The 12,231-nt window shown below is 33.2% G+C and overlaps 1 long non-coding RNA gene across 3 annotated transcripts; it reads right to left on the bottom strand.

The window, feature by feature from the left end:
- Positions 1 to 620: 620 nt before the first annotated feature.
- On the bottom strand, positions 621 to 11,841 carry LOC139187642 (uncharacterized). 3 transcript variants are annotated; one of them, XR_011580721.1, is made up of 5 exons: positions 11,377 to 11,841; positions 10,725 to 10,792; positions 9,931 to 9,996; positions 9,611 to 9,676; positions 621 to 962 (listed from the first exon to the last, which is right to left on the bottom strand). It is a non-coding gene; the product is annotated as an uncharacterized lncRNA (long non-coding RNA). The 3 variants fall into 3 exon arrangements; XR_011580720.1 differs by lacking the exon at positions 621 to 962 and adding an exon at positions 8,443 to 8,912; XR_011580722.1 differs by lacking the exon at positions 621 to 962 and adding an exon at positions 8,443 to 8,868.
- Positions 11,842 to 12,231: the final 390 nt, after the last annotated feature.

The following is a 12,231-nucleotide window of genomic DNA, read 5'->3' as shown; positions in this document are numbered from 1 at the left end:
AAATCCATATTGATCAGTCTTCATTCCTCGTGGACTTTCACTACTAACCCATTCGCACTTAAATAACATCACAGCTCCACCCCTATCTCCTGCCTCAGCATGACCACAATTTTTAACCTCGAACATATCTACAACTCTGCCATAATAATTCACTTGCCCAATTACACCAGGAACATTTACAGGTACAAAGACACCCCAATTTTGATTCTTATGCTTATCATCAACAAATTTTATACGAAATCTGAACCCATGAACAATGTGACTTTTATATCAACTCACAACCCTGCTAGGATAATTAGCTAGCCAATGCAAGTCTTAAGAAATCAATGTGTCATTAGGATGACATTTTGAATTCATCTGTAATAAGAATGATGATAAAAGTTGACATGATAACTATAAACATGTTATAATTAAAATGTAAAAATATAAATAAATAATGTGATTGTTGTATCAACTCACATGTTTCTTGAACCATTCTAGAAATTCTTTCTTGCTTAGCTCCTGAATTTGTTGCATAGTTAACCTTTCTCGATGATGTTTAATTTTCAAGAATTCCTCATGTTGCCTGGGCATTTATGTCCAAATTTAGATAATTAATTTTTCAAAGTTAAGAAAACCCATAAAACATTAAAACGTATGATTAAACATTCTTACCTTCTAAATGGGTTAACTTCATCACAATTATTTAGAATGTATCTATGACATTGATCAAGAACATTTAGATCGAGCTCCACATTTTCTCATGAACCCATATAACATCATTTGGAGTCAAAAATTGATAACCCACCAGACACTCCACGTCCAATACCATCTTCATTTCGACCTTTACGGGTGCGACGAGACTCGACATCTCTAAGATACATGGACAAAAGGACAATCACTCATCCACCAAATATGCTTCAACAATAGAACATTCAAGACAACCCTTATTACGAACATAGCGCTTCAACGTTTACAAATACCTACAATCATAAACGAAACACAAATTATTATAATTATAAATTAAAGTTATAACTACAATTGTAAAAAAATTATAAAAAATTATTAAGGAACACTTTGAATGCCGTCCCTAACTACCAATATTCTTTGACTGAAACCTTTGAGGTTTTTAGTTTTTTATCGAAGTCCCTGAAATTAATGTAATAATGTATTTCTATGTAGGTTATTATATTTTTAAATTAAAAATGAAATTTGTAGTTGTGGATGCAAATTTCTTCCTCCTTCTTCTTGGACAAAATTGCACCTACAAAACAATTAACACCTTAGAGTCAAGGCCAAGAGCCTCATGGGCCCACGATGAATGAGGAGGCTTTGGCCAAAGAAACTCCGATGTCAAACTTAGAATTTAGAGAGAAAAAGTGTTTAGAGAGTTTGTGGAATTTTGCAAGAGTGTTGGAATGATTTTTTGGTGAAAATAGGAGCCTATTTATAGGGATAGGCCGATCCTCTTCGGAGAAGGAGTGGCCGGCCATTAGGTAGGGCTTTTGGGTTTAATTTTGGCTTAATTAGGAGTTATAAAATAATTAGCTAATTAATCAAAATAACTCCCTAATTAACTTAGCTAATTATTATCATAAAAAGGAAAGATGTGATAGAAAAGGTAGAAGGCATGGCTAATTTATTTTGAGGGTAAAGGATGGCTGGCCTTTTTGTGGGAGTTAGGGTAAAATGAATGACTTAATTGCTAATTAAAGGATTAATTAGCTAGTTAACTCATTAATTGGCTAATTATCATGATTTTAGAAGGAATATTTTAGGAGTTATGAAATGAATAAATTATTAGGAAAACTAATGAAAAGGGCTTGAAAACTTTGAGTTTTAATGATAAGGACAAAATAGAGGGTAAAGTGAATAGTACCAGGATTAACTTTTTAGTGTAAAAATGTGGTTTTTCGTTAAAGTGAACAGTACCGGGTGCTTTTCGTTAAAGTTCCCATTATTATTTAACTAATTGATTAGCTAAATAATGAAGTAGAAAATATATGGAATGAAATAGGTTTTAAATTGTTACCAAGGAAGAAAATATCGGTAATATCGGTAATATCGGAAATATCGGTAGTCCGAAAACACGGAAATATCGATGGAAATATCGGGATAATATCGATATCGATAAAAATTACATGGAAACCACGGAAATTGTAAGAAAAACTTGGAAATTTTTATTGAAACTTTGCAGGATGTTTATTTAGTCAATTATCTATTAGTTTATCACAAAAAATTGGAAGGAAATGCATTGCATGATGGATTTAACATTATCAAGTTGATTATATAGCGAGCTGACAAACATTGTGACTATAGAAAATATGTAGAAATTAATGAAAGAAGTCTAAACACACCATAATCATTTATATATAATGAATTAGTACAATATTTTACACTTTATACATTGCATGGTAAGATACATGAGTGGCTTAGTACCACATAGAGTTCCTATGAGGTTCAAAATTTTCACTATCTTCATCATCTCTATGTGTAGAGTGAGTGTATTTTGAAGAGTAGTTACCAACTATGGCAATGGTTTTCAAGAACCAAAACCCAAAAGTCAATAGGAAACCGAATATTTTGGTATTTTTCGGGATTACCAAACAAATGGGATTTGGAAACCAATCCCATATCGAAAATTTCGGTATTTTTCGGGATGGGATTCCCGAACTTCAGGATGGTTTTGGTTTGGGATTTTTCGGTTTGGGTTTGGGACTTTTTCGGTTTGGTTTGGGATTTTCCGGAATTTTTTCCAGCTCTTGACCAAATAAAAAATAGAAAAATTAAAAACCACTTGCCATTGACTAAGTAATTAATTGACACAATTTAAAATATAATACCACAAAAAATTTGGAATATGTGCAAATTTGTTTCTTGTAAAAATAAACCATATATATAAATATTGTAGCTTATTATCATAACAACATAAGTGGTACAGTGGTTAAGGCGTTAAGAAGTTAAGTGGGAGGGGTTCGAACCCCTTTATGCTCAAAACCGAGTCTTTTCCAAATTTTAAGGAATTTTGGACTAATATCGCGATATTTTATCTAATATCGCGATATTATCAAAAATATCGATAATATCGCGATATTTTGACGAAAACTCATTGGATACTCTTAAAATATCGGTAAGTCAAAAAAACGAAAATATCGGCGATATTTCGCTGATATTTTCGATATTTAAATCCATGATTGTTACCTATTTTGGCACTTTTGACTTCATTGAGGGATGATTGTCTGCTACTCGTGAGTAGGGAACCTGTTATGCCTTAAGGGTATTTTTGTCATTTTTTGTCCAAAAATCCACGTTTCGCCTTGTGATTATTTTTGGCTCCACAGTAGTTATTTATATTAATGAGATTTTAAATAAAACTCTTAATTATGGGATTAAATATATTAAAGATGAATTATACTCTCCAATATATTGTGCATATATACACACACACACATGGGTACGTTCATCAAAAGTAACTAAAAAAATATTATTGTACCAAAATATGAGTACTTTTTTCAAAAGCACACAAAAAAACAAAATATATATTAAACTTGACATGGATACATTCTCGAATCAACGAAATAGAATGTACCCATATAAGTTTAAAAAATGGATTAGAGAGAAGATTTAATGAAATTTTATATATAAAAAAAGGGTACATTTTATATTAAAAAAGGGTCCATTTTTAATAAATTGGTACATTTAAGAATGGATACATATAAGATTAAAAATTTGAAATTTTTTTATAAAAATTTTATGGGTACAAACTTATTCTAATTTTATTTTTTATATTTGGGAAATGTTTGAATTGAAAATTAATTAGGAGTTTAATAAGGGTGTGAGTATTAAAACTCTAAATCAATTACTAATTTTTTATATAAAAATTATGTAACTTACATGTAATTCATTAACATATTAATGCTAGTGACTTTGATCAAAATCTAAAATCTAATAAGGTCTTAATCAAAGAATATTAGAAACTAGAGACCGGATATTAATTTTTCCATTTATTAATTACCGTCCAATTGGATACATCCATCTATATTGAACAGGCCCTACAAGAGTTGCTTCATCTGCCAAGTGAACTGGGAGGTGCACCATTATATCAAAAAATGCAGGAGGGAATATTTTTTCAAGTTGACATAATATCAAGGCAATTCTTGAATTCAGTTGCTTGAATCCTTCCTCAGACTCCTTCTTACTACACAACTGTCTGAAAATTGCACTCAACTCTAATAATACCATAGTAACAGCTTTAGGCAAAACCGGGTGTATTACAAGCGGGAGTAACTGCTGCATTAAAACATGGCAATCGTGACTTTTCAACCCATGTATTTTTCGTTCATTCACGTGCACACATCGCGATAAATTTGATGAATATCCATCGGGAACCTGAATGGTAGACAACACTTTGCAAAACGCAGTTTTTTCTTCTCTTTTCAACGTGAACAATGTTGGAGGTAGAAATGTTCTATTTCCTTCTCTACGTGGGTGTTGACTACGTCTTATGTTCAAGACTTCAAGATCTGCACGTACAACCAATCCATCTTTAGACTTTTCTATATCTAGCAATGTTCTCACCACATTGTCACATATATTCTTCTCGATATGCATAACATCAAGATTGTGTCTAATCAACAGATGCCTCTAATAAGGTAGTTCATAAAAAAAAAAGATTTTTTCTTCCACTGACTGTTACTACTTCTACTGCCCGAAGTTCTTTTTCTGTGTTGCCCAACTGAAGCATCTTTCTTTGGTTTTCCAAAAGTAAATCTCAATGTAGAAAGTTCTTCGAGACATTGTAAACCAGTTATTGCCTTGGTGCACTACGATGCTCTCAACGACCATTAAAAGTTATGGTTTGCCTTCAAAACCTAAGATTATCTTCAAGAAAGAGTCAATGCCCCATATAACAAATTTAATGACTTGTCGGCAAGTAAATAGATTTTTTATCATTCATGCAATGTGGATAGGCTTTATAACCATGTGTACTGTGAAATCACGTTCCTAGATTTCACTGTTATAATCTACGTATTTGTGTTATTGAGATTTTATATTATTTTTTGAGAATGTATATTAATTTATTTGAATTTAGATTTTAATTAAACTAATTACGAAGAGTGAAGTTTGGAAAATTATTATTTACTTGTTGACCTTTCGAGGTCACAAGTAACGTTTTCGAATAGATCTCGAAACCACGAACGCATAGGTGAAAGCTATTTGCGAGTCCGGATTATTATGGTATAGTTACGGACGTTTAAAATTGTTTTACTAAACTATAGTTTATAAATTAATTAACACTTTCATCATGTGGGAATGGTAACCAATCAAAGTTTATGACCAATTAGATTAGTTGTTGATGGACCCTTCAGGAAAAAAAAAGAAAGGGACCAATTAGAAAGGAGGGAGGTTTCTTAAAAGAAAAAACAAGAAGAAGGGAAGGATCTGATTCTAACTCGTTTTGGGGGGGGGGGGGAATGGACCCGTTAACCCACCAACTTGACCCGCTTATATCTCCTCTGCCATCTGAGCTCCGTTTTGGGTAATCTTGGTGTCCATGGAAAGCTTTTGACGAGCCCTACATCTGTGTAGTGTTAGATTTCCCATTTTCCTTTCCATCTTTGCAATTCGAAGCCACAAAGCCCACGACTTTTCCGGCGGTTTTATCATTTTTCTAGTGATTCCGGCAACCATTCCTTTGAGTGAGGTATAAAACTTCATCTACTCTTCATAATCTTCGAGTTGCTATGCTTAGTTTGTGCTTTTGTATTCATTTTAGAGTTGGGTGTTTAGAACCCTAGAAATCCGGTTTTCTCTGGTGAATTTGGACGGTTTCCGGTTATAATTTATTGTCGGCCTAGTCGTGAAAAGTGTTTCCCTTGTTGAGCTCTAGCTACCATGTAAATTTGAGCTCATTTAGTTAATGTTAAAAATTTAGGGTTTCTAAACCCTCTACCTTGGCTACCATCGCGTGTGGCGGTGCGTGGGACCATCCACAAGTGTTGTCTAAATACCAAATACCTTATAGTGACCCTGTGAACCTATGTCTAGCTCAGTTTCCCGAAATTCAATTGTTTGGTGTGGTGATCAAATTGGACCGCCACTTGTTTGTGTGATTGACGACAATCCGACCGTTGGATTATAATGAAATTTTAGTATGTTATTCTAGAAGCATAATGTGGACTTTGGGAAGTTATGGATCATAAATCTGATGTGCGGATCTTCAGGATTGAATTATGTAGAGTTGTGGACCCTATCGTTAACCGAGAGTTGACTTGTGGTCAACATGTCTCGAAACATTCTAAATAATAAAATTAGTACTACATGACTCATTGAAGTCTAGTGGGCCTATATTGGTTAGATAGTGACTTGAATATATGAAATATGATTATTATCTTAATTTCTTATATTGGTATCATTTGTGAATATGAATTGGTCTTATAAATATGATTTCTATTGAAATGTGATTTTTATATATTTAGCCATAGACCTATGCTTATTACATATGATTTGGCTTGTGTACTGATGATGTTTGTGACATATATGTGTTTAATTATCTTTTTAATAATGTGAATGATAATTATGATGAATGTTATGACAATTATGGGATCTAATTATTGTTTGATAATTATTTGGATATGATTGCCAACTGAATACCTATTTGAACTTGGCATTACTACCTAGCATGTGATAGGGATGAAAGTTAGGAGATCAGTTAGGTACTTTATTAGATTTTTAGTAGAAATAGTAATTAGGGGAATTCCTTGTGCTGTGCTCCACATGACTAAATGCTGGTTGATATGTGGAATCGATAGCGTGTATACGTATAATTGGGTATAATGTGTGATGATGAGACTGCACCATGTAGTAGTGGTACATGGACAATCTTGCTTGGTATATCCGCAATAGGGGACTGTTAGGGGTGATCATGCTTAGTATATCCGGGATAGGTGATCACTGTCTGCACGATGAGATTATGCATATGGTTCTGCTTGGTATATATGCGATGGGGGACCATACGCATTCTAGAGGTGATGATAATTAGTTGTACTTGGTACATTTGATATGCAATCATATTTAGTTTGGTTCTGTTGAGTGGTCCGGAACCCAAGGTTGTTGGATTTCGTAAAGTGGTCTGAAATCCCATTATTTGGAGAAATAGGTTTGGCCTAACTGTGTCACTCTAGCCTTAGTTTTATATATATTTGTGTCAATGGTTTCGAGAATCTTGTGAATTGAGTTAGAAAAGATGTTGGACGTATGGGTGACTCCTTCGGGATTTTCTACGATTCAATGATGATTTCATAAGGTATGAATTTAGAAGATATGAGAATGATTGTTATTACTTTGATCAAATTAATTAATTAATGTGGCTAGAGAATGGTTCTTAAATATGATGTATGTTGTGAATTGTGATATCATGATGAGACATAATGATTTATATGTTGGATGGAAGAGAAATCATGATTTCATGAGGGTTTATTATGTAGCCTGAGCCCAGGAATTTCATGCTATCAGGTTATATTAAATGATTGAGGAATGTTATGCTTTTCTACTTGACCTTAGTAGGATAAATGTTTGATTTTGTGAATGGTGAACTACGAATGGCTTGATCCCTATTGAGGGTATGTAGGCAGTCTAACGAGGAGGTTAGATGCAGCCATAAAGTATACGAAAAAAAAAATTACTACGCAAATTCAAGGCATGAGTTGAGCTTGGTACATATCCTGGAGACGGGGTATGTTAGATATACGGGTTTTTTATGACGTCACATGTCGGTCCTGGACATAGGTCGGGATTGGGGAGTGACAATTTCATCCTGACAACATTCCATAAGCCGGAAAATCACTTATAGTCTATAAGATAGCAGCCTTCATCGTAAAACTTTAGTTGGAATACGCATCATAAGTGGGAGTGCCCCCCTCCCACAACTCATTCAACTCGTCAATCAGTGGACGCATGTATACATCAATCTCTTTACTGGGACTGCGCGGTCCTAGTATTAATAGAGACAATAACAAATTTGGTTGCTTCATGCACATCCAGGGTGACAAATTGTAAACAGAAAGCACCACAAGCCATGTGCTATGGCCATGCCTCATTTTCCCAAAATGATTAAATCCATCACTAGCCAACCATAATCTGACATTTCAAATTTCTGACTCAAAATCCAAATATAAATTATCCAAATGCTTCCATGCTGGAGAATCTTAAGGATGCCTCATAAACTCATCCTTAGGACATTCAGTTGCATGTCACCTCATATGTTTAGCCTTATGCTTCGACATAAAAAACCGTTGCAATCGTGGTTTTAAAAGAAAATACCATATAACCTTAGCTGCGATCTTTTTCTTGAGCTATCCTCCGCGTTGGTAATTTTATATCTTGATTCACCACAAACCGAGCACACGGTCAACTCCAAAGTATCTTTCCAATAGATCATGCAATCATTGGGACATGCATCAATTTTCACATACATCACACCCAAATTATTTATAAGTTTTTTTACCTTATAACAAGATTCATGCAACATTCTTTTAATTAACTCCAGTAAAGTGGTGAAGATCTCGTCTAGCATTCCCGCTAAACACTTGATCTGATACAGTCTTACAATTGCTTCCAATTTCTTAAACTCCATATAACCTAACCACAAATCTTGATCTGCCTCTTCAAGCAACCTAAAAAAAATCTTCACCTCTTCTAAACGCCCTTCCCCAATAGGGGGTTCAGTAGATGGCCCAACACCTTCTTCTGTTAATGGTTGGACAAATACATCATTAAGAAAACCATGCATACCAGCCACCTCATCTCTTGTTTCTTCTTCTCCAATTGCCACATTTTGCTCTCCAATGTTTTGCTCACCATGATGTTGCCACCAAGCGTTTTTATAATCTTTATCCATATCATACAATATGAGATGTTCAACAATAGTGTTCCTAACAAAAGTATATCGATTATAACATCTTTTGCAAGGACATCTAAACTTATCAGGGCCAACACCATTTGCAACTGCTTGGTCCAAAAACAAATTAATTCCAGTTGTATAAGCTTCAAAATTTCGAGGTATTGTCAACCAACTCTTGTTCATGTTTTACCACTTTATGAGGGAAAAATATTACATTAACACTATCATGTAGGCATAACTATTAGAATTTTCAATTTCTATCTTTCAACCCTCCAACTCTATCACGATTGCAATCTTTTAATTTTCAACACCTATTATAGTAAAAACAAATTAAAATAACAACAAAAAGTTATCAAAATTATGCTCATCTAATCTATTATAGTAAATAACAACAAAAAGTTATCAAAGTTATCAAAATAACAACAAAAACAAATTAAAATAACAATTAGAGTGCAAAACAAATTAATTTAACATAATATATTCTTATATTACTAAATATTATAAGTTTATGTTATATTTAATATTGTTAATTTAACATAAATGCTTATAAATATTATTCATTTCCATTTTCTCATAAAAATTCAAGTGACAAAATTAATTAATTTGACTAAATATTTATTAATGTAACAGAAATAGTAGAAATTTATCTAAGTACTTAAATTAGAATTTTTAAATAAATAAACTTGTGTATTATACAATTTAAAAATTAAGGAATTAAGTGATAAAAACCTGAATTTTGTAAGAATTTCGTCGTCAATCAATTCTTTATGTACTCAACCAGCTCAAATAAATTCCCTACAAAAATAAATTGTAAATAAAAATTAAACATAAGAGGAAAAAATAAAAATATTAGAAGCAATATGCTTATAAATATTATTCATTTCCATTTTCTCATAACAATTCAAGTGACAAAATTAATTAATTTGACTAAATATTTATTAATTTAACATAAATAGTAGAAATTTATCTAAGTACTTAAATTAGAATTTTTAAATAAATAAACTTGTGTATTCTAAAATTTAAAAATGAAGGAATTAAGTGATAGAAACCTGAATTATGTAATAATTCCGTCGTCGATCAATTCTTCATGTACTCAACCAACTCAAATAAACTCCCTACAAAAATAAATTGTAAATAAAAATTAAACATAAGAGGAGAAAATAAAAATATTAGAAGCAAGAAAAACTTACTGGTGAAGAAGGAATTGATGAACTTGGAAGAAGAACAAATAAGAAAGATTGGAGACACGAACAAGAAAACACCGTTCGGGGGGGGGGGGGGGCAACAAATAAGGAAGATGCGGGAGAGGAAAAAGAAAACACGGGGGAAAGTATATAAAGGCCATTTATCCGTCACCTACAACCGACATTGGGTTTCAAAATATTTTTAAAAATTAAAATCTATGTCGGTCAGAACCAACGCGAGCTTTAAAATATTTAAAAACAATAATTAGTGTCGGTTAGAAGCGACACATCAACTTTATGTCGCTTATAAGCGACGCAATTTTTTTAATCTGACAGTATTTAAAATTTATTAAATTCTGTGTCAGTTATAAGCGACTTTAAATGTTAGCGTCGGTTAAAAGCGACATAAACAGTTTATGACGCTTAAAACTGACAATAAATACGACTTCATGTTCAGATGGTGTCGCAAATGTCTCGTTCGCGATTATATTATATTAAAGCGACACCACCCACTGACTCAATAAAACCATTTGTAGTAGTGTAACTTTCAACCTCTACACGTGAAGAGTCAAACTTCTACATTCTAGAAAGTGTTATCACTGCAAGTCAATTGAAGCATCGAAAACACACTAGTGAAAGCATGTCGATTCAATTCTTACTCAGTGACCAAGTCCATTAGTCCTTTAGAGGTGATATTCCGAGGCTTATTAACAGCATCCATCACAACCTGAAAAGAGACGCAGATAAGCTATAAGAAGTTCATGATGATTCAGTAATGGGCAACACGGCAAGTATTACACATAACGCAATGAAAACATGCTTTCTAGCAGCAAAACAATATCATTATAGAACACCGGCAACAAATTTCTCCTTTAATTCCTCCTTTTTGTGAAAATATTTTGACCATGTGTAGTTGCCAACTCCTATCAGGATGAAATTTAACAACTTTCATTCCCTAAAACATACATTTAAGGGCAGTGTTTTTTCTCCTTTATTACCTCTTTTTTGTGAAAATATTTTGACCATGTGTAGTTGCCAACTCCTTTCAGGATGAAATTTAACAACTTTCATTCCCAAAACATATATTTAACGGAAAAAAAAAGGCGTTGCCAGTGTAAAATAACACACTCTCAGAGTAAACAAAAGCATGACCAAAAGCCAACAATGCTTCCAAAACCAAATTAACATACTCAACAGGATTAAAAACAGAAGAATCAAATGAAAATTCCATCCGGATTCTTCTTCAAATTACATTATTTACGCAACGCCGGCACATTCAAAGAATTACAAAAACAGAGCTAAAGAGCAAACCTTAGCGCCAGTCTTAGCGGCCTTCTCAACCACTCCAACGAGCTGACCAATTGGAATTGGTCCAGTTGATTTGGCGCCAACTTTCACATACAGCTCCTGGCTTGGAATTCCAGATAACACAGCCTTTGTGCAGAGACTTCTCGTCTGTTTGGCAATCGAAAGTCCAAATCTTTGAAATCCATGTTGGAAATTTTTGCTTTGAATTCAGAAAAAGTGAGTAACTTGGTCGATTGGGCAGTAAAGTTGATCTGAGTATTTGAGAAATTCTGAGAGGAACTTTTGTGGAGAAACCAGGGACCTGCCCATTTGAACTGAATGAAGATTAAGGTGTTAGTATTCCGGTTTTATTATTTTGCAGTGTGTTCCTGCCACGAAATTTGCTATAGGGTACCGGGTGATGAAGGTGGAAGCATCTTTTTGTATTCCACACACTTTGGACTCGTTCATCCCATTCTTTAACTTTTACCTTTTTCTTTTCTTTCTTTTGCTACAATTGGTATGTAACATTTATTTAAGCAGAGAAACTCACTTATACATCAAAAATTTATTTGTCAAATCCCTCACACTCTTTAGGCACGTGGTCATTGATTAAGATGTTTAATTATTTTATATATACAAATTCATCAAAACTGAAAACAAATGATTTTTGCTACCGCAATAATCACTTACAAATTTTAATATTACTTTATAAATGAGAATAATACATTGAATGTAATACCTTATCTAAGAATGAAGGTTATTTAATGGAATATATACTATAAACAAACAGAAGATTTAGCATATGGAATAAAGGCTTTATTTGAAAGTACTTTTCAATTTACAGGGTCCGTCTTATGTCACGCCCCGGATCTGGGG

The sequence above is a fragment of the Malus domestica genome, chromosome 05 (genome assembly GCF_042453785.1).
Source record: "Malus domestica chromosome 05, GDT2T_hap1".
NCBI classification, from domain to species: domain Eukaryota; kingdom Viridiplantae; phylum Streptophyta; class Magnoliopsida; order Rosales; family Rosaceae; genus Malus; species Malus domestica.
This window is presented reverse-complemented; position numbering and strand designations above follow the sequence as displayed.